Here is a 26,745-nt window from a genome sequence, read left to right on the forward strand (position 1 = left end):
AATTCTGAACAGGTATCCATAGGGGATACCTGAATAGGGGAGGTGGTACCAGGAGGAGGAGACCCTGAAGATGGGTGAGCTCTGACCCAAGGCCACACAGAGAAGGTTATCATGAGTAGAGAAGGCCTACCAGCAGACTCAGCAAGTAGTTCCAGAGCCCCACACTGGGCCCTGACCTCTGCTGCGTAGGAATACTTGGCCCCAAATGGCTGCTGGGAGTGGTTCTGAGACGGAAGGGGGATTGGGGCAGTGTAGGTTCTGGCTCAGACAGGATTGCGTGGAGAACTCTGATGGGCATTATCATTCAGGCAAGGCCATTACAGACCTGATGGCGAAGCACCAGGGAAGACAGGGGAGACTGAGTGAGACCAAAGGATGCCCAGAGAAGGTAATGAAGTTCTCTGGTTTATCATTTCCAAATTCATCATGTCCAGTCCAAGCCATCATCAGCACCAAAGGAACCAATAAATCTTCTATAATGGATTCTTTACTTATTCCAGTCTGAGTCTTACAGTTCCTGCCTGGAATGTTGGAAGAGCCTCCTAATTGTTTTTTCTTAACTGTGGCTGATAGACTGGAAGGTAGCTTCCATGCCCCCCCCACCTCCTGGTACCCATACCTTTGTGTAATCTTCTCCCTCCCTTGAGTACAGATGGGGCCCATGACTCACTTGTAACCAACGCATTTTGGCAAAGTACTGGGATGTCACTCCACAATCCTGTTCTGCTATATAAGACTCTATATTGCTAACAGACTTGCTCTAGAGTCTGGATCTCTCCTTTTCTCTCTTTCTCATGATCTTTCTCTCCCTCTTTTTTCTCACCATGGCTAGTTTTGAAGGAGACGTCTACATGAATCCTACAGCTGCAAAAGAATGAACTCTGTCAACAACCTGAGGGAGCTTGCAAGTGGACCCTTCCCCAGTCGAGCCTCCAGATGAGGCCTCAGCCCTGGCTGATATCATGACTCCTGCCTGCAGGGGACCCAGCTAAGCTGTGCCCACACCCCTGACTCAAAGAAACTGTGAGATCAGAAAAATACATGTTTTTTAAGCTGCTAACTTTGTGGTAATATGTTACACAGCATAGAAAATGAATACACTAATATTAGCAGCTCTTCCCAATAATATCTATTCTCAACACCACAGCCAGAGAATCTTGTGAATTTGGAAGTACTTTCTCTACTTAAAACCCTCCAGTGTCTTGTTCAATACAGAGCAAAAGCCAAAGTTTATACCACGGCTCACAAGGCCACTTGTGCCCACTGCCTCTCTCACCTATTACTCTCTCACTGCTCTCTTTGTCCATGCTTGTTGTCCTGCCAACTCTCCAACATGCCTGGCACTCTCTCTGGGCCTTGGGGTTTGTCCCTCTATCTGGAATACCCTTCCCTCCAATATCCACATGGCCACTCCTCCAGCTTTTGCATGTCTTTGCTCAAATGTCACTCTCTCAGTTAAGCCTTCCCTGATCGCCCTATTAAAAATTGTAATATCCTTCCCACCCCATCGCCCCTCACCAGCCTTTGCTGTTTTACTTTTCTCCCTAGTATTTATACCATCTGATATATGTTCTACTTATTTGTTTATTGTCAGTCTTCCTGCAGCAAGACATAATCTCCATGAGCACAGGGACTTTTATCAGCTTTGTTCACTGCTTTATCTCCAGCACCTACAACAGGTCTGACACATAGTACATGCTCAATAGATGTCTGCTGAAATAAATTTCAAGAGGCATCATGAAATCTGCTTTTAGGTTATATTTCCAAAATTAAAGTAAAATCTTCCATTTAAGCATGACATAAGCATCATCAAAAATTCTCAAGCCTCTTATCCAGGTTATTTGCTCTATGACAAGAAGAGTGGGCCATTTTAGGAAATCCATTTTTTGCCTGGGAGAAGGTCAAGATCAACCCAACTCAGTGAAACCCTCCACTTATCCAAATTTTCCTTAGATTTTACAGATCTGGAGCCCAACTTTCTACCATAAGAGCAGACTGCCCAATAGGGAACTGACAGAAAACTAAAGCACCAAAATCAAGATGCTCTCCTTGTGACACAGGAGTTCTCAAACTAAAATTCTACCAACTAACTTTCTCTATGGTTCTAAAGTGAGAAAACTTGTTTCTTTAAGCAACTTTAAAAATAAATTTTGTTAACACCTATTTATCACTAGCTGGCAGAACCAGGTATGTAAGGCCTTGCAGCTAGAATCTTTATCAATTCTGCTGAGCAACAAGCATCCCGGCTTGGTCCTGTGACTGGGTCCCCATGCTGAACAGGACTGTGGGGCAGGGAGGTGGCAAGATACCTCCAGAGCTGCTGTGTAGCAAGCAGAAGTGTAATAATTACACACATATTGGAGAACACCTGCTTGAAAAGAGGGAGCCTTGGTGTATGGAAAGAGAGTGAATCTTGGAGCCAGAAAAACCTTCTTAGTTTAAATCCCAACTCTGCTTCTGATGCCCTGACCTTAGGGAAGTTACAAATTTTCCATTCTTCATTTCTTTATCTATAAAATGGGAATATAGTTCCTTCATCATGGAATTGTTATAATAACTTAATGTGATAATATGTGTAAATTCCTTGGAATGATGGCTGACACAGAGCAGGAGCTTGGTCAATTGTAGCTACTATTCATAATAAAGACACATTAAGAACAACTTCAAGCAATACATTATTGGTGTGGACTAAAAGCAAACACTAAAGAAACAGTTTGAGCAGTGCATCGTTGGTCTGGCAAGAAAAACAGCAAGGCTAGATTTGAATAAAGAGAGGTATATCCCCAGGAGAGAGCACAGAACTGGAAACCATAGAACTGTCCTCACATATATACCTTGTAGGCATTTGCTTAGGTATAGATTTGACATTTTGGTGACCCATGTGGATGATGACTGAATAGAAGGATTTTCTGACATCTTACACACACACACACACACACACACACATACACCACACACACTGATTTGATGATTCATGTTTCTGTGTAACTGGAGAACCAGTATTCTGCCTGGCTTTCAGTTTATGTATTTGTGGTTTAGTGTACTTCTGGTACTGGCAGAAGGGAGTAGATGGCTTCCCAATTCCCTTCCAGCCCTGACTCTAGGAAAAGCTTCACCCAGAATACCTTTACTCTCTTAGGGTAAACTTCTGCAGCATACAATTGAGATCAATTGAGACAACTCAACTTTCATACTCACACCATCATGCCTGTCAAGAATACATTGCCCCGATGTTAGGTGAGGGGTGTAGCAGCACGAGAGACACTGCTTCCCAGAGCCTGTGTTCTATTGCTACTATCATAGAGAGCAGGGGAGTCCCATGGGGACCTTACAAGCTGATCCAAACAATAACCAGACTTTCCAGCTGGGGTGAGGGCTCTCAGCTTGGCGTGGTTTCTGGAAACAGCTTCCTGGATTGCAGCCATATTTTCTCAGAATGTGCGGCTTCAGGAAGGTTTGCTTTCTTATGGTGAGGGTGGTGTTATTTGCTACGGGGGTGGCGATAGCACCAATGAAATAACACCCCACTGTGGTGTCATGAGAGCCTCAATGCCTCTCCTTGGCCCTTTTGTTCCTGTGGTCAATGACTTTGTGGACAGCTCTGTGGTCATGTAAATCTCACCTGCCTATGCAGTCCTTCACTGTGATGAGCCCTCAGGAAATGCAGTGGTTCAGACAAGATTCCTTAAACCAGCCCACAGTATCCCCTTCTATGAGGCTTATGTGCGACAGAGGAGCAGATATGGCGAACAAAAAGGAGAGTCTAGTGGTTCCCAGGTGCTGGAATTTCAAGACAGGTAAAGTTTTCCAAACTAAAAGCACTGACAAAAAGTAACTGCAATCTAATATCAGAAAACAAAGGTTAGGGGGAGGAGCTTCAAGACGGTGGAAGAGTAAGACACGGAGATCACCTTCCTCCCCACAAATACATCAGAAATACATCTACACATGGAACAACTCCTACAGAACACCTACTGAACGCAGGCAGAAGACCTCAGACATCCCAAAAGGCTCTTGGTGCTACAGCCAGATATCAGGGCTGTGCCACTGAGGTGGGAGAGCCAAGTTCAGGATACTGGTCCACAAGAGACCTTCCAGCTCCACGTAATATCAAATGGTGAGAATCTCCCAGAGATCTCCATCTCAACGCTAAGACCCACCTCCACTCAAAGACCAGCAAGCTATAGTGCAGGACACCCTATGCCAAACAACTAGCAAGATAGGAACACAACCCCATCCATTAGCACAGAGGCTGCCTAAAATCATAATAAGTCCACAGACACCCCAAAACACACCACCAGACGTGGACCAGCCTATCAGAAAGACAACATCTAGCCTCATCCACTAGAATACAGGCACTAGTCCACTCCACCAGGAAGCCTACACAACGCACTGAACCAACCTTAGCCACTGGGGACAGACACTAAAAACAAAAGAAACTACGAATGTGCAGCCTGCGAAAAGGAGACCCCAAACACAGTAAGATAAGCAAAATGAGAAGACAGAGAAACACACAGCAGATGAAGGAGCAGGGCAAAAACCCACCAGACCTAACAAATGAAGAGGAAATAGGCAGTCTACCAGAAAAAGAATTCAGAATAATGATAGTAAAGATGATCCAAAATCTTGGAAATAGAATAGACAAAATGCAAGAAACAGTTAACAAGGACCTAGAAGAACTAAAGGTGAAACAAGCAACGATGAACAACACAATAAATGAAATCCAAAATTCCCTAGAAGGGATCAAGAGCAGAATAACTGAGGAAGAAGAATGGATAAGTGACCTGGAAGATAAAATAGTGGAAATAACTACCACACAGCATAATAAAGAAAAAAGAATGAAAAGAATTGAAGACAGTCTCAGAGACCTCTGGGACAACATTAAATGCACCAACATTCGACTTATAGGGGTCCCAGAAGAAGAAGAGAAAAAGAAAGGGACTTAGAAAATATTTGAAGAGATTATAGTTGAAAACTTCCCTAATATGGGAAAGGAAAGAGTTAATCAAGTCCAGGAAGCACAGAAAGTCCCATACAGGATAAATCCAAGGAGAAATATGCCAAGACACATATTAAGCAAACTATCAAAAATTAAATACAAAGAAAACATATTAAAAGCAGCAAGGGAATTTGGTAAAGTAGCAGGATACAAAATTAATGCACAGAAATCTCTTGCATTTCTATACACTAATGATGAAAAATCTGAAAGCAAACTTAAGAAAACACTCCCATTTACCATTGCAACAAAAAGAATAAAATATCTAGGAATAAACCTACCTAAGGAGTCAAAAGACCTGTATGCAGAAAAGTATAAGACACTGATGAAAGAAATTAAAGATGATACAAACAGATGGAGAAATATACCATGTTCTTGGATTGGAAGAATCAACATTGTGAAATTGACTATATTTCACAAAGCAATCTACAGATTCAATGCAATCCCTATCAAACTACCACTGGCATTTTTCACAGAACTAGAACAAAAAAGTTCACAATTTGTATGGAAACACAAAAGACCCCGAATAGCCAAAGCAATCTTGAGAATGAAAAACGGAGCTGGAGGAATCAGGCTCCCTGACTTCAGACTACACTACAAAGCTACAGTAATCAAGACAGTATGGTACTGGCACAAAAATAGAAATATAGATCAGTGAAACAGGACAGAAAGCCCAGAGATAAACCCACGCACATATGGTCACCTTACCTTTGATAAAGGAGGCAAGAATGCAGAGTGGAGAAAAGACAGCCTCTTCAATAAGTGCTGCTGGGAAAACTGGACAGCTACATGTAAAAGAATGAAATTAGAACACTCCCTAACACCATACACAGAAATAAACTCAAAATGGATTAAAGACCTAAATGTAAGGTTAGACACTATCAAACTCTTAGAGGAAAACATAGGCAGAACACTCTATGACATAAATCACAGCAAGATCCTTTTTGACCCACCTCCTAGAGAAATGGAAATAAAAAAAAAAATAAACAAATGGGACCTAATGAAACTTAAAAGCTTTTGCACAGCAAAGGAAACCATAAACAAGACCAAAAGACAACCCTCAGAATGGGAGAAAATATTTGCAAATGAAGCAACTGACAAAGGATTAATCTCCAAAACATACAAGGAACTCAGGCAGCTCAATATCAAAAAAACAAACAACCCAATCAAAAAATGGGCAGAAGACCTAAATAGACATTTCTCCAAAGAAGATATACAGATTGCCAACAAACACATGAAAGAATGCTCAACATCATTAATCATTAGAGAAATGCAAATCAAAACTACAATGAGATATCATCTCACACCGGTCAGAATGGCCATCACCAAAAAATCTACAAACAATAAATGCTGGAGAGGGTGTGGAGAAAAGGGAACCCTCTTGCACTGTTGGTGGGAATGTAAATTGATACAGCCACTATGAAGAACAGTATGGAGGTTCCTTAAAAAACTAAAAATATAAGTACCATATGACCCAGCAATCCCACTACTGCGCATATACCCTGAGAAGACCGTAATTCAAAAAGAGTCATGTATCACAATGTTCACTGCAGCTCTATTTACTATAGCCAGGACATGGAAGCAACCTAAGTGTCCATCGACAGATGACTGGATAAAGAAGATGTGGCACATATATACAATGGAATATTACTCAGCCATAAAAAGAAACGAAATTGAGTTATTTGTAGTGAGGTGGATGGACCTAGAATCTGTCATAATGAGTGAAGTAAGTCAGAAAGGAAAACAAATACCGTATGCTAACACGTATATATGGAATCTAAGAAAAAAAAAAGGTCATGAAGAACCTAGGGGCAAGACAGGAATAAAGACACAGACCTACTAGAGAATGGACTTGAGGATATGGGGAGGGGGAAGTGTAAGCTGTGACAAAGTGAGAGAGAGGCATGGACATATATACACTACCAAACGTAGAATAGATAGCTAGTGGGAAGCAGCCGCATAGCACAGGGAGATCAGCTCCGGTGCTTTGTGACCACCTAGAGGGGTGGGATAGGGAGGGTGGGAGGGAGGGAGATGCAAGAGGGAAGAGATATGGGAACATATGTATATGTATAACTGATTCACTTTGTTATAAAGCAGAAACTAACACACCATTGTAAAGCAATTATACTCCAATAAAGACGTTAAAAAAGAAAAGAAAAGAAAACAAAGTTTGGGCTGTAGAGTCAGACTATCTACTTTGTTCCAGACCTTGAAGAAGATGCTTAACTACTCTGTGCCTCAGTTTTAGTCTCTTTACAATGGTGATGACAGCTGTACCCACTTCCTAGGCTTCTCCTGTGAATTACACATAAATTACCTGCTAAATGCAGACAAAGCACCTAGCACCATGCCTGGCACATGCTGGTATTATTCTCATTATTTTAATTTCAAAAGAAAGATTATTTAATGCAAAATGATTGAAAGTATTTCAGGGTAAAGGAAAATCATTTCTGAGAAAACTCAGCTGGCAAAATAAATACATATGTATTATATATATTTGCGTGTGTGTATGTGTACACAAAAATGATCACTTAAAGTTTCATTTTATAAATGACAAAATACAATGTTTTTTTGAGACCTTCTGGTCAGTCTGCAGATATATTCAACAATGTAATTGAAATGAAAGTAAAATTCAGCTCAGTTCTGTACTTTGTTATTTAAAATGGAGAGTGTTGAAAACAGTTTCTCTTAGGCTTCTTTTGGAAAATGGAAGTAGCACAGCGCTAATACACCTAATCCAAATATTTGGAGCTAATTAGGAGAGCTCAAATATGAATAGCCCCAAGGAACCAGAATGGTAGTTAGCTCAGTTTCAGCTTCAGGAAGGTGGCAGGGAGAGGGCTACTGGGTGATCCTAGCTCAGAGCCCCTATACCAGGGCCCAATCTATAGGAGGGTTGTCATACTTGTCTGCCATGGACCTGAGACTACTTCTCTAAATACCTGGTCAGGGACTTCCAGCTCTGTCTTGAGTTATCTTGCTTTTGTTATGCTGTCCTTGTCCATCACCCTATTCCTGTCCACCACTTGGAAGAATGACATGAGAATGTATACATTGTTCTATGTGCTCAGTGATTTCCATACTATTGGAAAATTTATCACGGGCTTATACTACCATATTTAAATTCTCCCTACATGAAGGGGATGAAAGGCACAGTGGTGTAGATTCCTGTCTGTCCTTCTGCTTCACACTTGAAGCAAGACAATAAATTAGTTGACCTCCCAAGGTGACCTCCTAGCCACCATAACCAATTACCACAGGTCACAGCGTTGGCTGAGGGAAATTATATTGGAAAGAAATAGAAGCAGGACAATGGACAGTATACTGAAAAACAGAAAATTCAAAACCTAGACCTGAAAATTTTCCAAACACTTGATAACTACAACAATGACCCATAATCATTAGTTACTATTATCCTCATTGCACCTAACACAAAAGCAGTGTTTTAGTCACGGTGACAGCTGAAGACAGAATACACGTGGGGAGACACCCAGCTGCTGACAGAGAGGCAGTGCTGAAATAGCTAGGGAGAGAGGAAGAAATACCTCAAACCCGCTTTTTCTTGCCACCCTGTCGTCTCTGGCCAGTGTCTCCTATTGGGCTACTGGGTGAACTCAACTGGCAGCCAGCCAGCAAGAAGGACACGGTGATGCCACTTGCAGGGTCCAGTCTTGCAGGCACCAGGCAGAGCAGGATGGAGAATGGATGTGGGGCAAACAGAGGATAACTAGAGAGAGCACTTATGCCAGACCCTGGGCTGGGTGCCTTTACATGGACAATTTTATCTAATTGTCAAAAAGCTTCTATTATCCTTGTTTTACAGGCATGAAGATGGAAGCCTACAGCCATTAAATAACATGCTCAACAGAGCACACTGCCTGCAAATAGTAAAGCCAGGTGGTTTGACTCTACTAAATAGTCAGAAAAAAAATAGGAAATAAAATTTGAGATGTTACACTAATCAGGGTGTCAGAAAACCAGACCCTTGGGCCAAATCCAGCTTACCACCTGTTTTTGTAAATAAAGCTTTATTGGAACACAGCCACACCCATTTGATTATATTTTGCTGCTTTCACACTAAGGCGGAATTGAGTAGTTGCATCAGTGGCCAAATGTCCCACAAAGCTTAAAATATTTACTAGCTGGCCTTTTACACAAAAGTTTGGTAATAGAAGAAGAGATTTTACTTGGAGCCACTTCCTGACTTCTCTGCTTCTTAGAAGACCACCTGATACCACCACAAAATACACAGAATGAACTCCCTCTAATTTGGGCTCAGCCTATGCCTGCCCGATGCCATCTAGGCACGCGAAGACATGGATGTCAGCATGGCACTGGGATCCACATGGAGGCACTGATTAAAAATAAATTATTAATTTCAAGTATTAAAATTATTAACATTCACTGCACAGAATTTGGAAAATACAAAAAGTGTGAGGGGGACTTCCCTGGTGGTCCAGTGGTTAAGACCTCGCCTTCTAATACAGGAGGGGCAGGTTCCATACCTGGTCAGGGAGCAAGAATCCCACATGCCTCATGGCCAAAAAACCAAAACATAAAACGGAAGCAATATTGTAACAAATTCACTAAAGACTTTAAAAATGGTCCACATCAAAAAAAGAAATGTGAGGAAGAAGATAAAAATTATGCCACTCAACAATATGTTAATTATGCACAGACATATGTAATTTTTACTTTTCACAAAAATGAGTTTATACCGTGTATACTGCTATGTAACCTACCTACTGAACTGCCTTCTAACCTAAATATTCTATGACATTATATATTTTTCCTCAAGGATATTTTAATGGCTATTGAAATAATGATTCACATTTAGGTAATTATTTATTTGAATCACATTAGTCTTACCCAAAATTGATTGAACATCTTTTATATGCCAACACTCCACTAGGTGCTGGGGATAAATCAATGAATAAGAGGCATTTTATATGCCTTCAGAGAACTTATATTCTGGAAAGGAAGGCATAGAACAAGTTAACAGGAAAATAAATAAAAGAATTACAAATTGTGATCAGTGTTATAACAGAAAGAAAAGAGTAAGAGTAACAGAGAGAACTTACGTGGAGGTGCTTTATATAGCCTAGTCAGAGAAGGTTTCTCTGGGGGGGTGGAATTTTAGCTGAGACCTAAAATGATGAGAAGAAACCAGCCATGCAAAGAATGAAGGAAGTGCATTCCATGCAGAGGGAACACCAGATGCAAAGACCCTGAGGATTCAAAAGAAGCTTGTCCAAGGAACCAATCAAAGATCAGTGTGGCTGGAGTTTAGTGAGTACAGAGAAGAGTATCATAAAATGTAGTTAAAGGTAGGCAGGAGATTAATACCTGGGGTATACAATGAACTACTTACTACTCAGCAATAAAACAGATCCTGTTATGGGCAACAACATAGATGACCTAAAAAATCACTGTGTGGAGTAAAAGGAACCAGACACAGAAGAGATGATACCATGTGCTTCCATTTATATGAAATCCTGGAACAGGCAAAACTCATTTTTGATGATAGAAATCATAACAATAGTCCCTAAGTTAGGGAGTAGGGCAGGGATTAACTGAGAAGGGTATTTTTCTGGGGTGATGGAAATGTTTCATATCCTGATAGGGGTGTGTGTTACATGAGTAAATACATTTGTCAAAACTCATCACATTATACACTTATATCTTATAAATTATAATATAAAACAAAAAACAAACAACAAAGGACACACACACACAAACAAGAGTAGCTGGGGCCATTTCATTCAGGGACTTTGACGTGGTGGTATGGGTTTAGATTTTATTTCAAGCACAGTGGAAAGCCCTTGGATGGTTTTCAGCAGTGGAATGACATGATCTGATTTATAGTTTAACAACAGTGTTGTTGCTATTGAAGAATGTATTGGAGGAGGACAAGTGTGAAGATCTCAAGACCAGCTAGGATATATTGCAGTAGTTCAGTTAAGAGATGATGGTGACATAAAGTGGGGAGTATCTTGGGTCTAAGGTGGAGGCAGTGGGCTGGTATTCAGCATGTAAAGGTACCAGGATAGGCCAAATCAGCCCCTTATTAAGTGACATTTGTTCTGTTCCCTTCTTGTATTATTTCCATTATAAGCCATCCTACACCCTTACAGATCAATGTTTGAGCACATCTATGGTTATATTCTTGGACTAAATAAATTCTTAGAAGCAGAACTGCTAAAAGAAAGGGAATAAACATTTTTATTTAGATACAGGTCATCAGCTTATCCAGAAATCAGCAAGTTTGAACACCCATGTCCTGGAATCTCCATTCAAACTGGCTGTTAATAATAATAATAATGATGATGATAATAATACTATTAAACTAAAGAATAGCTTGTTATTTTTTATTATGACAAAATTTGATTTTCTTAATATTGTTTAGGCATTTGAATTTAGTTTTTGAGTTATCTATTTATTTCTTTGGAAGGTGGTCGCTCTTTAATAACTCTCTATGGTATTGATATTAAGCTTTAAGCTAAAATAAATCATTATTTCCAAGACTTGCAATTGGATTTCATAAGTTTCTTCCAACAAAAAAAGACAGAATTGCACATTATAAGTGCATCGGATAGCCAGGTTCCATTTCCCCATGTGGGACTTGATTTAGCGTACTACCTTGGGTGAGGTATTTGAGCTCCCAGTGAATTAATCTTCTAGATGGGTCAGCATCCTTCTAGCAGTATCTGCATGACTGTTTTCTGTTTCTCTCTTCTCACTGTCATGCTGAGATAGCGCCAGAGAGATGAGATGGCAACTTTGCATGAGATCCCAGAAGGCCTCTATCTGTCTTCTTGTTTTCTACGCCTTAAGAGCAATTAGTAGAATGAAGTTTGTTTTAATGGTTGAACCTACTGAGGGTACTCCTCCAGAAGCTCTTGTTTCTCAGCATTTGCTTCTCCACAGTTGATGTCATTAGAATCTGTGAACTGAACTGGGATCCAGTTTTCTCTTGTGTTTCCCAATGTCCTTCTCTCCAAATTCCTTTCGATATCTATGCATTCTCATTGGTCAAAGCCATCTGTCAATAAAGATGTAACATACATTCCTCTCATGCAGACTTACAGTAAGATTAATTGTGACAAGACTATTGTCTGCATTTCCTACCTTTTATTAAAACAAAAATTCATGGATATTTAACAACTACTTCAAGACAAAGGATTTCCATTCTTATATGAAGGCTTCTAGTATAATATTCACCCTAGCCCTCCATTCTTATCATACGCTTCCCACATTCTTCCTAGTAATGTTCAGTATACATCTTGTGTAGTCATCATCTATAGTAGAGAAATTAAATTCCTATAGACTAATGGTTCTGTTTGGAAGCTTGTTGGACTTTTCCCTTCAAAGGTCCTTTGTTTTTTTCAAAGTGGTTTCAGAATCTTCCTAGTCTTTTCCACAACCATTTGACTTTATTAAGTTGGTTATTTGAATTCCTGACACACATGGCACAGGTAATGGCTGTACTACCAACTGGCAGTTGTTATCATAGTGATTTATGACTTTGTAGACTTATAAGTTCCTTAAGGACCAAGACCATGTCTTGTATATCTTTAGTTGCCTTTAACCAATTTTTTTTTGCCAAGTGCCAACCAACATTTGACATAAGTTTGTGGACAACCTAATGAAAGAATGAATGAATGATGGGTGAATGGTGAATTAAGAAAACAAAAATACAGTCTGTGGCTGTGGAACAGTCTATGAAGGGGTGCTGTGTATTTTCTCTCCTTAATACCATAGTATAGCCAGTCACATTCTCAGAACACTGTAAAGCTTAAATTATAATATATTTAATTCAAGTCTTTATCAAGCACCTTAATATAAAATAGGCTTATTTATTTAAAGAATTTTATTAGAAGTCTGAAATCCTGGATATTTTTCTCCTATGCCTAGTTTGACATTGTGCAAGGAATTTAAACACGCTGAGCTCTTTGTTACCTGTCTATAAAACTCTTGAGAAACTCATAGTTAAGATTTATGAAAAAATATTGGGAGGTTGCTTTGAAACTACTGAATTTATATAACTGTACCATAAAAGTACACACCAACAATCATAATCATCATTAAAAATAAGTGAATGTTTTAGGTTTCCTTTAAAAATATATTTAGTTCTGAAAAGCATGAAAAAAAGATATATACAATTCAGTCAACAAAGCATGTATACAAATTTTTTTAAATAGAAAATTTATATGCTAATAAATGCCTAACCCTGGGGAAATTGCTGTAAGCTAAAGTTCAATAAATATGACTGAGCAGGAATGAGAGCGAATGCTAGGAATGGTGAGAAACTTCGTTACTGCCTATTTCCTGGAAATAAAACCTGACTTCTGGGTGAAAGTGCTCTAAGTCTGTGAATTTCAGGTATGATTCCAGGATATGGATGACACGTAAGGATCCTCAAAATGGTGCAGGTTAGCTTTTTGTAGTGCTGCAGTAACACAGACAATAAGGAAATGCCTCTAGTTTCTATCATGAATTTGTATTTATTTGCCATATTTAATACAAGGACGCGCTTGTGCAACGTCCTTGCTCTTGGAGGGTTTACATTCTCTTTGAGAAGAGAAAATGAAATAAAAACTAATGCCTAATCCAGTTAAAACAGTGTGAACAATGCTTGTCAAACTGTAGGTCATAATCTGTCATGGGTTACGATATCAAAAATGAAAATATCAGAGGGCATCACATGGAATAAGGCAAAATGTTATTTTGTTGAAAATATTGTAAGAGTTGTGTGTTAGTATTTAGGTATGTATCAAATGTATTCTTCTGTTTTACTGTGGGTTGTGTCTCCAAATGTTTGAAAGCCCCTGAATTAGCAGGCCAGTGCAGATTTGCTATATAAACTAAAATAATAAAAATGAAGAGCTGCAGCCAAGCTTGGGTGGCTGGGCCATTTCTGCAGAGCAGGTGAGCTGCCTCCTGAGCTTCCATCTGCTGTCAGGAGTGGTACAGCTGCATCTGAACGTAAGGAGCTGGGGCTGGAGGATTCAGCCTTGCCTTCATGACAACAGCAGCAGATGGCCCTGTTGGGAACTCTCGCTGGCCATTCATTCGCTGGCCAGCATTCACACAGAGAGAGCAAGTGACAGAGCTTAGGAGCAGAGTGTTGTAAGCTTTAAGAGACTCTGGAGACCATGAAGCCCAGCCCCTCATATTATATCCTAGCCAAGAAGGATGTGTGAAAACCTCCTGGTGTCCAGGGATGGCTCCAGAGCTTCTCTCCCTTTCCCCTACCTCCACTCCTCCACCAGATAATCCCGCCTGACATGAGGGATTTGATAGGATAGAAGTATGTTGGCATCCTCAAAATTGGGACCTCTCCATTTTACATAAAGCTAATCAACACAAGGCTTTCCCAAGTTGAAACTTGCCCATGATTACCAAATGATGTACGGTTGTTTGTGATACAGATAACATTCCAATAGGGACCTCACTAAATATCCTCTAAAAACTCCTATTAAACAAGACCTCTGGCTGAACTTCAACCTTCTGCTAAGGAGTGAAAAAGAGTCGTGCTGTATCTGTTAACACGCCTCTCCCCAGCTCTATTCCAAATCCTGGAATTGTTAGGCAAATTATCCTATTTACCTCGTAAAATTTTGGACAAAGTGAGGCATCAACCTCCAGAAGAGTGTAATTAATTAAAGATAACTGGACTGATTGAATTTAACATTCAACTCTGGAGTGCCTATAAAAAGGACAAGGTGACCATCTATTATTAAGTTCTTAGTAGCTTTTGGCTTTCTTTATAACAGACGTTTTCCTGTGTTGGTCAATAGTATCCTATGGGTTATAAAATAAAGTAAGAAGTCTGAATAATTGATTGGCAAGTTTCCCAAACTTAGGTTGGCCTCAAGTATATGAGAAATGATGCTACACTGAGGGCAAATACCAAAAAAAATCAATCTGATTCTACAAACTCTATTTTAGTTTGGCTGGATGCTCCCTGAACTCCCACTGCAGAGAATGGCAAGCAGACAGTGCCTGGTTCCAGAAGTCAGTATCAAAAATGGGTTTGTGTGATAGTACTACACAATCTCTTTAGATTTGCTACGTAGGTTGCTATTAATCTAAGAGAGTTGTTCTGTGTCTGTCACTGGTATTTTCCCTTAGAGTGCAGGGTAATATGAATATACTCTAATTGCAAGATTATTTTTAAAAATGAGAAGATTAAAAATCCATCCTGATCAACAGTGACCAAATATTAAGTGTGACTGAAAAAGTATTTAGACTTTCTAAAAACCAGACATGCCAGAATTTACGTCTCAATAAAGCCATTTGAAAGGTTGCAAATATCATCTACTTTCCTTGTTCAGAATTAGAGTAATTAGAACTCATTCTTTGGCTACTTAGAATTGAATTACCTTGGACAAGTGTTTTAAACTCTCAGAGCCTCCAAGTCCTCATCAATAAAATGGGGATTTTTTTCCATAGACATCTATCAACAGAATACAAATGCAGCAAAACTGCAAAACTGGGCTTCCCTAGTGGCGCAGTGGTTGAGAGTTCGCCTGCCGATGCAGGGGACACGGGTTCGTGCCCCGGTCCGGAAAGATGCCACATGCCGTGGAGCGGCTGGGTCCGTGAGCCATGGCCACTGAGCCTGCGTGTCCGGAGCCTGTGCTCCGCAATGGGAGAGGCCACAACGGTGAGAGGCCCGCGTACCGCAGAAAACAAAACAAAAACTGCAAAACTATTTTTGAGGATTAAGTAAAATAACATATGCAAAGTTTCAAACAGCAACTAGCTCATAGTAGGCTCTTAATACATAGAAGATGTCATTATCTTTTATTTATATACAACTCCTTCCACAAGACATAAATCTCATTCTTTCTTCTGAAACAATATCCTCGGAAACAAAATAAATAAATAAATAATGGTACAAAGGTCATCATTCTGCCCAACCATCACTGTTTCTGTCCATTCACTGCATTACAAACAGCTTTGTTTGGGAGAAAAAATCCATTTAATATCTCTGTTTAAGGAACTCTTCAACATATTGCACGTTTAGACTTCTTAACAATCTGGCCTCTGCCTACTTTTCATTATAACCTCTACACTGAATCCCATCACTAGTGCACAATACCATGCCTTTTGTGGTCTGAAAACAACTTCCCTCTGCTTGCAATGTCTGTCCTTCATTCTTTATCCAGCAACCCCAATATGATAATATCTTTTTTTCTCACTTCTGCAGCACAAGTTATTCTCTCCCTCTGCTGTGCTCCAGTGTTACATTGTACATTCTTTTTTGTTGTTGTTGTTTGTTTGCTGTTTTTTAGGTTTTTGGAGGGTTTTTGGCCACACCATGTGGCATATGGGATCTTAGTTCCTCGACCAGGGACTGAACCCGTGCCCCCTGCAGTAGAAGTGCAGAGTCTTAACCACTGGACTTCCAGGGAAGTCCCACATTGTACATTCTTGATGCATTCAAATTACTTGCTTGATTTGAACAATCTAGATGAACACAGAATAATTTGAACATAGATGCAAAAAGATGCAACAAAACATTAGCAAACTGAATTCAACAATACATTAAAAGTATCATATACCATGGTCAAGTGGGATTTATTCCAGGGATGCACGGATGGTTCAACATCCACAAATCAGTCAATGTGATACACCACATTAACAAAATGAATGATAAAAATCGTATGATCATCTCAATAGATGCAGAAAAAGTACTTGACCAAATTCAACATTCACTTATGAAATCGAGGGAACATACTTCAACATAATAAAGGCCATATATGATAAGCCCATAGCTAACATAATACTCAAAGTGAAAAGCTGAAAGCTTCTCCTCTAAGATCAGGAACAAGACAAAGATGTCCACTCTCACCACTTTTATTCAACATAGTATTGGAAGTCTTAGCCAGAGCAATTAGGCAAGAAAAATAAATAAATAACATCCAAATTAGAAGGGAAGAAGTAAAAATTGTCACTATTTGCAGATGACATGATATTATATGCAGAAAACCCTAAAGACTCCACCAAAAATATAAATTGGTACAACCACAGTGGAAAACAGTATGGAGGTTGCTCAAAAAATTAAAATTAGAACTACCATATGATCTAGCAATTCCACTTCTGGGTATTTATCTGAAGAAAACAAAAACACTAATTCAAAAAGATATGCTCATGCCCATGTTCATTGCAGAATTATTTACAGTAGCCAAGGTATGGAAACAACCTAAGTGTCCATCAATGGATGAATGGATAAAGACATTTTAGGTATATATCCAGAAAAAAAATGAAAACATTAATTCGAAAAGATACATGCACCCCAGTGTTCATAGCAGCATTATTTACAATTGCCAAGAAATGGAAGCAACCTAAATGTCTATCAACAGATGAATGGATAAGGAAGATGTTGTATGTATATATACACAATTGAATACATATATCTATATAAAATGGACTACTACTCAGCCATAAAAATGAATGAAATTTTTCCATTTGCAATAACATTGATAGACTTGGAGGGCATAACACTAAGTGAAGTCAGACAGAGAAAGACAAATACTGTATACCAGTTATATGTGGAATCTAAAAAATAAAACAAACTAGTGAATATAACAAGAAACAGACACAGATATAGAGAAAAGACTAGTGGTTACCTGTGGGCAGTGGGAAGCGGGGAGAGGCAATATAGGGGTAGGGAATTAAGAGGTACAAACTATTATGTATAGAAGAAGCTACATAAGCTATGAGGTTATATAGTACAACACTGGGAATATTACCAATATTTTACAATAATAATTATAAATGGAGTATAATATTTAAAAATTGTGAATTACTATATTGTACACCTGTAATATATAATATTGTATATCAACTATACTTCAATAAAAATGATGCACAAATAAAAGGAATTTTAGTTTAACTATACAGTGGACTATTATTCAACCATAAAAAAGAATGAAATCTCACCATTCATGACAATGCGGCTGGACCTTGAGGACATCATGCTAAATGAAAAAAGTAGACAGAGAAAAATGAATACCATATGATTATATGAGCTCTCTTATATGTGGAATCTAAAAACAAAACAAAACAAAAAGCTCATAGATATGGAGAACAGGTTGGTGTTCGCAAGAAGCGAAAGGTGGGGGGTGGGAGAAATAGGTGACCTGGTTATGTTTTAGTTTAAATAAATTGAATAAAAATGTTAATAACAAAACAAACAAACTAAAACCAAAATTACTTGCTAGCACATTTGTACCCTCCAATAGAGTTTTTAGTAGTATCCTAGAGTAAAGACAATGGAAGACATTGTGTGGAGGTTAAGAGCACACATTCTAGAGTAGAACCAAGCAGGGCTCTGCCCTTTACCAGCTTGGGTGGGTGACTTGACCACTCTGAACCTCAGTTTGCTCATGTAGCAAACAAGGATCCTATTAATACCTGCTTTATAGGGTGATTGTGAGGATTAAATGAAATGATGGGTAATCAAGACTTTACACCATTTCATGACATCTAATAACTGTTAGCTGCTTTGGTTTATGTATTTGTTTGTGTTGTTTTTGCTTATTTATTCCTTGAGGCTTTACTGCAGCTGTAGTCTAGAACACAGTAAGTCTTTGATTAAAGTTGAATGAGTGAATGGTGACTTAAAAAATATCTCAGAGATCTAGCTCCTTACATGTAAGAAGTATTTAAAAAATGATATTCTATGATTCACTTGAATAACATACTGAAGTAGCTTACAATTCATACAGTGAGAGATGTGACAGAAGAGACGTGATGAAAGAAAGATGATTCTCGTAAACATGTACTCTTGTTAGAATTTTTATGTTGTTATGATTTAGGTGCAACTCAACAAAAGTGCTACTTTTCGGAAAAGTCGCTCCTATGTGAATCATGAAATAGATGAATTATTCACACTGACTTCACAGAGACCTTTCCCACGGAAAAATGTTATTGCAAAAGTACACTAAGGGCCTCCCTGGTGGCGCAGTGGTTGAGAGTCCGCCTGCCGATGCAGGGGATACGGGTTCGTGCCCCGGTCTGGGAGGATCCCATATGCCGCGGAGCGGCTGGGCCCGTGAGCCATGGCCGCTGGGCCTGCGCATCCGGAGCCTGTGCTCCGCAACGGGAGAGGCCACAACAGTGAGAGGCCCGCATACCGCAAAAAGAAAAAAAAAAAAAAAAAAAAAAAGTACACTAAAAGGGGCAACAATCTCCATCTTTGAGCTTGGAACTATAAGAACCGTCCTCAGACTAATTGGTCTTTTTGTTGCCACAGTGTCCCCCAGGGTTTCGAAGGTTGTGGGTACGGTTGCCTGCCTTAATGGAAAGCGAGGTACCTGCCTAACAAGTTCCTGACCTGGGATGGTACCTGAAAAGCCTGGTCCAAGGTTCGCATTGGTGGTTTCACTCCTATCACAAGAGCGATAGGAAGACAGGAGGGAAGAGAAGTCCCGGATTCTTCTACTGTCTTTCATTATGTCAGGAGTTCTGCTAAAGATAAGAAAATATGAATCTACTTCTATTTTATGCTTTGCTATAAAATGCTTTTCATGGGATTTATCTGTATCATTATTATTACTATTATTATTATTCATACCTTTTAAACAAAACCTCACCCCATAAATTTAAATGCATTATATATTTGGCTTCCTATAAAACTTTTCAGGACTTTTAAAAGAGCAGTTTTACATTTACAGGAAAATTAAGAGGAAGGTACAGAGATTTCCCATCCACCCCCCTGCCCCTACATGTGCACAGCCTCCCCTATTACCCAATTCACCACCAGGATGGTAAATTTGTTACAACTGATGAATTTACATAGACACATCATAGTCACCAAAGTCCGCAGTTTACGTTAGGATTCACTCTTGGTGCTATGCGTTCTATGGTCTTGGACAAATGTATAATGATGTGTATCCATCATTATAGTATCATACAGAACATTTTCACTGCCCTAAAAATACTCTATGTTTTGCTTTTTCATCCGTTCCCTTGCCAAACCCTCTTTAAAAATTTTACTCTATCCCTGTAGCTCCTCCTATTCTATTGATACTATCTCTTAAGCGTGTATAAAGTACTTGTTTCTTCACTGGCAGATAGCAGATGGTGTAACCTTTGTTTTATATAAGCAGGAGGTGAAGTTTTCATTATGTTAAAGATTTGTGCTCTGTACCTTTCCCCAGCAATATATTTCAGGAGGAAATCTGCATTCTTTATGAGTCTGGCCCTAAAACTCCATAGATTTCAATTATCCTCTGAGTTTAGTTATGCATCAAAAGATCTCTTTTTTTTTCCCCAAAAAAATATGGTGCCTAAAATGAAAAGCTGCTAGGTTGTTCATACACTGTGCTTTGAGGAACAGCTTTTCACAGATGGAAAGGCATAAAAATGATGGGCTGTTATCTTGTAGCCTGAAAACTCCACGCTCTGAACATATGAAATATTGATATTAAATCAAGCTGTACCTGGTTTCTCCCATATGAATCCTTCCAAGTTCTTGACCTCTCTTCTGTTGCTGTTTCATTTTAGGCAGAATTCCAGAGGCAGGGGGCGGATAGAGGGGATATGTGGCCTCTGTGAAAGACAAAATGAAATTGGACTAGCCTGTTTGTGTATTAGTAAATTCAGGGATGGCAGAAAACAGTAAAAATAAGGGTAGTGACAATATGGTCAAACAGATAAACATTTATTCAGTGTGAACTCTTTCACTCATGTGCAATGGCATCATTAAAAGCTGACAACAGCACTTCTAATATTCATAAGTAATAGACTGTGAAAGAAAATAAATTCTATACAAGATTCTAATTACACAGATTATTAGTTAAGGTAATGCTTGCTGCTGTAAAAACAAATCCAAAGCTTATAACGGTTCAAACACATATTTCTCACTCATGGATGGCCAGATGAGTGTTCCTGATTTGATGGGGCTCCCCTCCGGCCACTGATTCAGGGTACTGGCCTCCTCCCATTTGTGGCTCCGTCAGCTTTAACACAAAGCTGTTGCCACATTCCTCAGCATCAATTCACGTGAAGGAAAACAGCCTAGAGAATCTATCAGGGGAGGTTTTTATACACCAGGCTCAGAAATGCTACACATCACTTCTAACTCATTCCATCAGTCACCTGGCTACATCTAAGTATAATACAGTCTTATAAAATGTTATCTGGCTGTATGGCCTGGAAGAGGAAGAAAAGCTTTCATTGATCATCTAGAAGTCTTTTCCATAGCTGGCATATTTTCAATAGGAGCACCTTCAAAAATTTTCTTCATAGGTAATTGGGCAAGATCATGAAACAAATGGGTAATTGGGATAAAGAGTGGTTTTCACAAAAAAGGGGGGAAAAAGATATCTCATATTTTTAATATATCCTGAAAATGTAGTTTGCCTTTTCAGTCCCTGTAATTGTCTTACCATTCTGTCTGAAAGCAATATAGTAAAAGAAAGTCATACACAACTGGATTTTCCAAATTCACAAAGATATGAAGGCAGGCATAGCAATTAAACTCAGATCTGTCAGTTGTCAAAGCCCAAACCATCAAATGCTAGAAGATTCTGCCTTTCATTGGCTACCCTGGGTCTAGTCCAAACCTTGGTTCTTAATATCTGGTAGAACAGCTACAGAGTCATGAGGACATGGAGTGAAATCAAGAAGAAAAATTTCTGGAGTATTAGTCATAAAAACTTACAGTGTCAGTAACAGGTAATTACTGCTCTTTCCAGGGACTCCTATATAGGTAACAGTTACTCCAAGTTCTTTGTAATAACTCCAATCTAATCGCAGAGTACTTATATCCATCCTGGGGATAAATTGTACACTTTTTGGAGGTTAACTGTTTCAGGACCTGACATATAATTTAGGTTAAGAATTCACTAGTTGGCTCCCAGGGGGCCCAACCACCAACAGGAAAACTAATTTCCCAGATCATCTTTGCAACCAAATTCTGTTCATATAAATTTTATTTCTAGCTTTAAAACCCTGCATTTCAAAATCAATTTTGTAAATATTCTTTGAGGTATACTAGCAAAATAGAAGAGTGACAATGTTATGCTGAAATTCACTGACAGTTTACCATCCCAACCCCTGATGCTGGCTTTTATCCAGAAGCTTTTCCCTCTTCTGTGCTCTGTTGTGTTAGTTTATCAGTCTTAAAAATCACTTGGAAAATCAGAAAAATTTTCCAATGTCACTTATATATAATCAGTAATTTCTAAACACATGGCTTCTGTGGCTCACGAATTAAGAATATGTTTCTTAGAGAAAAGAAATATGCCGTGGATTAAATACATATATTCAGTTTCCACATGTTTATGAGCATTTTTTTGAACATCCACTAGATAAAGACATCATAACACATTGAACATAAAAGAGAAAATGGACATGTTTTGCCCCCTATGAAGCAAAGGTGGAGAGGTAATATATTTACCCAATATGAACCAATGATATTCACTAAACAATAAATAATAAATCCTCTCATAAGGAACAATAAGTCAACAAATGAAAAATCCTCTCCTAGGATGGCAGGCTAAAGAAGCATTTGCTTTCAGGCTAGATCATGAAATTCTAGAAATGAATTATTTAACTGAAATTAATATGCCCTTGATGTGCTGTTAAACAAAATAGTTAAGAAAGCTAAAGAGTAATCTAATAATCTGGTTTAATATTTAGGATTCATAAGAATGAGTAAATAAAGTAATGTGAAAATATAAGAATTAATTCCACAAATACAGGGGTTAAAAAAGAAGAGACCCCATTAATGAGAATTATTGCCTTTCTGAGTATAGATCCTTAAAAATGTCTTTTAAAATACCTCTGATTTAGCAAAGTGGGTGGAAAACTCCTGGTAACTTCAGTTTCTTATGCTCACTATTGTTCTTGCCTGAGAAAAGAATAGCTAATTCCTGATCCCACTGCTCTTTTATGATCTTTCAGAGATAAGGTGTTTTTAAGATATAATCCACAAAAGAAGACCTGGAGAAGCATATATTGATCCCAGAAAAACATCACCTTAAGGAAAATATTTAAGCAGGAAACTTCACACAGTGATATTATAGTATGGTTTGATATCATTAGCCCATACTAACAAACATTCCACTTTAAACCAGAGTAGAAAATATAGAGTACACTTCAGGTAAAAAATTATTTCACCCAACTAATAAGGGAAACCTAGGCCTAAGTTACACAGCAATCAGGATATGCTAAAAAAAGAAAGTGGTGAGCCAAGTCAAGTTGGAAAGCAAATGAATCCTTGGTCTAAAATCCTTTTCGAAATGTAATTGCACCAAGTTGACAGAAAATCAGTTTGTTTTGATTCCAGGGGTCTTGACTGTGCAATTAATAATTTGCACTCTGAATTTAAAATGGTTGGAAGCAATATGGTGAAGATGACACACATCTGGACCCAGAGCCCACATGCACCATCTACGGGTTCCCAGCCTTGTGACCTTGGGCAAGTCCCTTCAACCCTCTATGTCTTGCCCTGACACCGTATGAACTGGAGTGTCCTCCATCCTGCCTGCTGCTTCCTGCTGTCCACCATGCTGCTCTCAGCATTCTGACCGGCGAACAACCCCAAGCTGCTGGCTGACTGTGGTAGGGTGAGTTTGGAAGATGGGTGGTCACACCAGAGAGCTCTGGAGGGAAAACCATGCTGGATGAGGTCTTTGAGGGTCTTTAGAAAAGACAGCTCATGCATTTCCAGAGTTATAAATTGTCACATGAAGCCAGTGATCTCATTTTAGTGATATTTGTTGTTGAAAGAAGTATGGTGACAACTTGTCTTAAAATCATTTCATGACGTTGTGGTAAATAATGTCAGCCTAGCCCTGAGCACTGGCATCTCACGCTGCCTTTAAAGGTGAACAAACCAACAAAAAAGAAACTTCTTGATCCTCCTCCAACCAAAAGAGGTGGAAGTGCAAAATCATCATATCTATTTGAAAATATAGAGTATACCTCCATTTTTGTCATGAAGTACAGTGCCGTGTTTGCAAGATTATTTTTATTTTGTATGTACCCTGTAGTGCTCAACATTTTAATTGCCACTTCCTCAATAAAGTTATTGGAAATCTTCCATCTTGCCATTAGCGCTTGCAAAATAACTGTTAACAATAGGTTATCCAGACACAGAAACTTTATAATTAATGTTGGAATAGTCTTCAAAGCCTAGTGACTAAAATATATCCTATAAAAATTATTGGACTTCATTCAATGCTGTTCTGCTGTTTTAAAGTTCAGTAAATGTGTTGAGGGGGAGATATTTGGCAACCTAAGTTGGGCAGTCTGGCAGTGAGACCTGAGACGCTGGAGGGTTTGATTTCTGTTTTGTGGTAAATGCACCAAAGGCCTCCAGTTTCAGTGCAACCCCTGAAAGGCTGAAGGAGATCTGACCAAATGCAACCCCTGGTGGGAATCTGAACAGTCATCTGGGGCTGTATTCCCACCTTGACAGTTGATGAGGCGCTGGGACAGGTTCCATTTAAGCAATAAAACACAACAGGCCATGTATATATCTGGGTGATTATAGCATAACTCAGATTGTGTTATAAGTCATGAGGCTGAAGGCCAAGTGTCTTAACTCCATGAGAAGTGCAATATTGGCCCTGAAACACACTGCCTGAAGTGTCTTACTGCTGTCAAGAAATGGAATTTCTATAGTACTTTAAGAAAAGGGAAACACTTAGCACAGTGGATTTAAAATAACCATGGCTATGACATCACTGACAGCTAATCAAAACTCTAATTGCAACCAGAGTTCTGAGGCTATTGTATGAAAGGTCTTAGCAGACCCAGTCATGGATACAAGGAAGAACAATGCCGATGCCATGAGCAAAAACTTCAGTAGCACAGGACCTGAAGCAAGAATGGGGTAGGCTGGCAGATTTCAGACCATCTCATTAGCAGTGAGTTGGTAACGTTGCAGTGAACTCACCTTGAGCAAGTTAGCCAAGAAAAAGCAGTGCAAACACCCCTTGAATACTCTTTCTCCTTCAGTAGCAACCTTCATTTTCATACAATTAAATATTTCTTTAAATGATTAAAAGATAAGGCAGCATAAATGGAAAAAAAATCCAGTTCACATGCTCTAGAAGAAATGAAAGATCATAATGAACTTAGAGGAGCTTGGGGGTCACACGTTACTCGTGATCCGTGCAAGGAATTTCCAGCGATATTAAGTTGAAGTTGCCGAAAAGGATTGAAGTCAGTATGTGGTATAAGGACCCAGTTCAGATTTTACATCTGAATCTGTGGAGGGCCACAAAGCGGAACGTGCCTTTCAAGGTCCAGGTAACAGCCTCAATTAATTTAGTCATGCCAAAGCACACACTGAGAAGTACACTCAGAAGGCATGTATCAGGGAAGCATATAACACCATAAGTGAGAACAAAAAGAGGGCTTGTCTCAGGAGCCAGAGGATTTGAGCCTAATGATTTTCTGGGTCACCATGGATAAGCATTTAATTTTTGTGGGCTTTAGTTTACCTCCAGTGAGCTCTCTTGGACTCTGGTTATAGATGTTGCTTCCTCAGCCTCAAAATGGAGCTACTCTGCCATTTCCTGAAAGTTTATTGACAGTGCCATAAAGAGGTAGATTATAGTTAAGAAAGGCTACCTTTCACACATCGTGGGACATACATGTACATTTGGAAATAAAAGTTACATACGAGCTTTACATCAGTTTCAGCAAAGATAGCCTTAGAGATAAGCCATTACTCAGGATCTCCAATGAATGGTACTGGAACAAAAAATTATTCATGTTCTTGTGGGAAAAAACAAGGAGGAGTTTGTCCCATTAGAATCCATTCAAGTTCTGGAATGAACACACCACAAAAACATGTTTCTTTCTTCTCAATTTATTGAAAAATTTTACCTATATCATATCCATCAGCCATGATTATACTAATATACAGGTAATAATTGTACCCTACCTGTGACAAAATATTTTTAATACTTTTATTTTTATATATTTCTAATAATCTTTATTTATATCAGCTTGGGTTCTTTTGGAACTATAAAAATGCTAAATGGGTAACCAAATGACTAAAATTGGGTATAAGTAAAATTATTATTCCTTAAAAATATTAAGCTCTTATTCTTAAGAAACAGATCAAACAATTATTTTATCGTGTCAAAATTGTATACATCTGGATTTTAAAATTCTGCTTTTTTTAGCCAATCCATTAAAAGGGTTAAGAGTCCTGCTGGTTTTAATGGCATCTGAATTGTTTTAATATATATTTTGGTTTAACTTGAAATAAGCCACATCTCCAAATTCTTTTTTTTCTTCCCCTGGTACACGGGTCTCTCACTGTTGTGGCCTCTCCCGTTGCGAACCACAGGCTCCGGACGCGCAGGCTCAGCGGCCATGGCTCACGGACCCAGCCGCTCCGCAGCATGTGGGATCTTCCCAGACCGGGGCACGAACCCATGTTCCCTGCATCGGCAGGTGGACTCTCAACCACTGCGCCACCAGGGAAGCCCCCCCAAATCCTTTTTTAACTAATGATCCTGCAATAGACCTTTCATAGACTAAATCCTTCATAATTATAATACCTTTCTCTATGATAAGGCAAAGAACTAGAGTCCAATATATATACAGTTAATGACTTAGGATCTAAAATATTGTCACAACCTCAAAGCTAGTCACTGAATAGTTTAATAAAAAATATTCCAATAACACCACTATTCTTAGAGTGTTTTGTCCTGTAAAATGGAAGTATTATACAGAAATCCAAGCTCTAGGGTCTAATGACCAGC

General features: G+C 39.0%; 1 long non-coding RNA gene across 3 annotated transcripts in view; it reads right to left on the minus strand.

Moving 5' to 3' along the window:
* LOC309811520 overlaps nt 1-26,745 on the minus strand; it is a 111,048-nt gene that overhangs the window by 50,655 nt on the left and 33,648 nt on the right. For 2 of the 3 annotated variants that reach the window (XR_014295198.1, XR_014295200.1), the window contains 3 exons: nt 20,455-20,563; nt 19,359-19,480; nt 17,951-17,988 (listed from right to left, as the gene is read on the minus strand). This is a non-coding gene — a long non-coding RNA (uncharacterized lncRNA). The remainder of the gene's footprint in view (nt 1-17,950; nt 17,989-19,358; nt 19,481-20,454; nt 20,564-26,745) is intronic. The other variant, XR_014295199.1, reaches the window with a different exon arrangement.

The sequence above is a fragment of the Mesoplodon mirus genome (genome assembly GCF_964341445.2).
Source record: "Mesoplodon mirus genome assembly, chromosome: 10".
Taxonomy (NCBI): Eukaryota; Metazoa; Chordata; class Mammalia; order Artiodactyla; family Ziphiidae; genus Mesoplodon; species Mesoplodon mirus.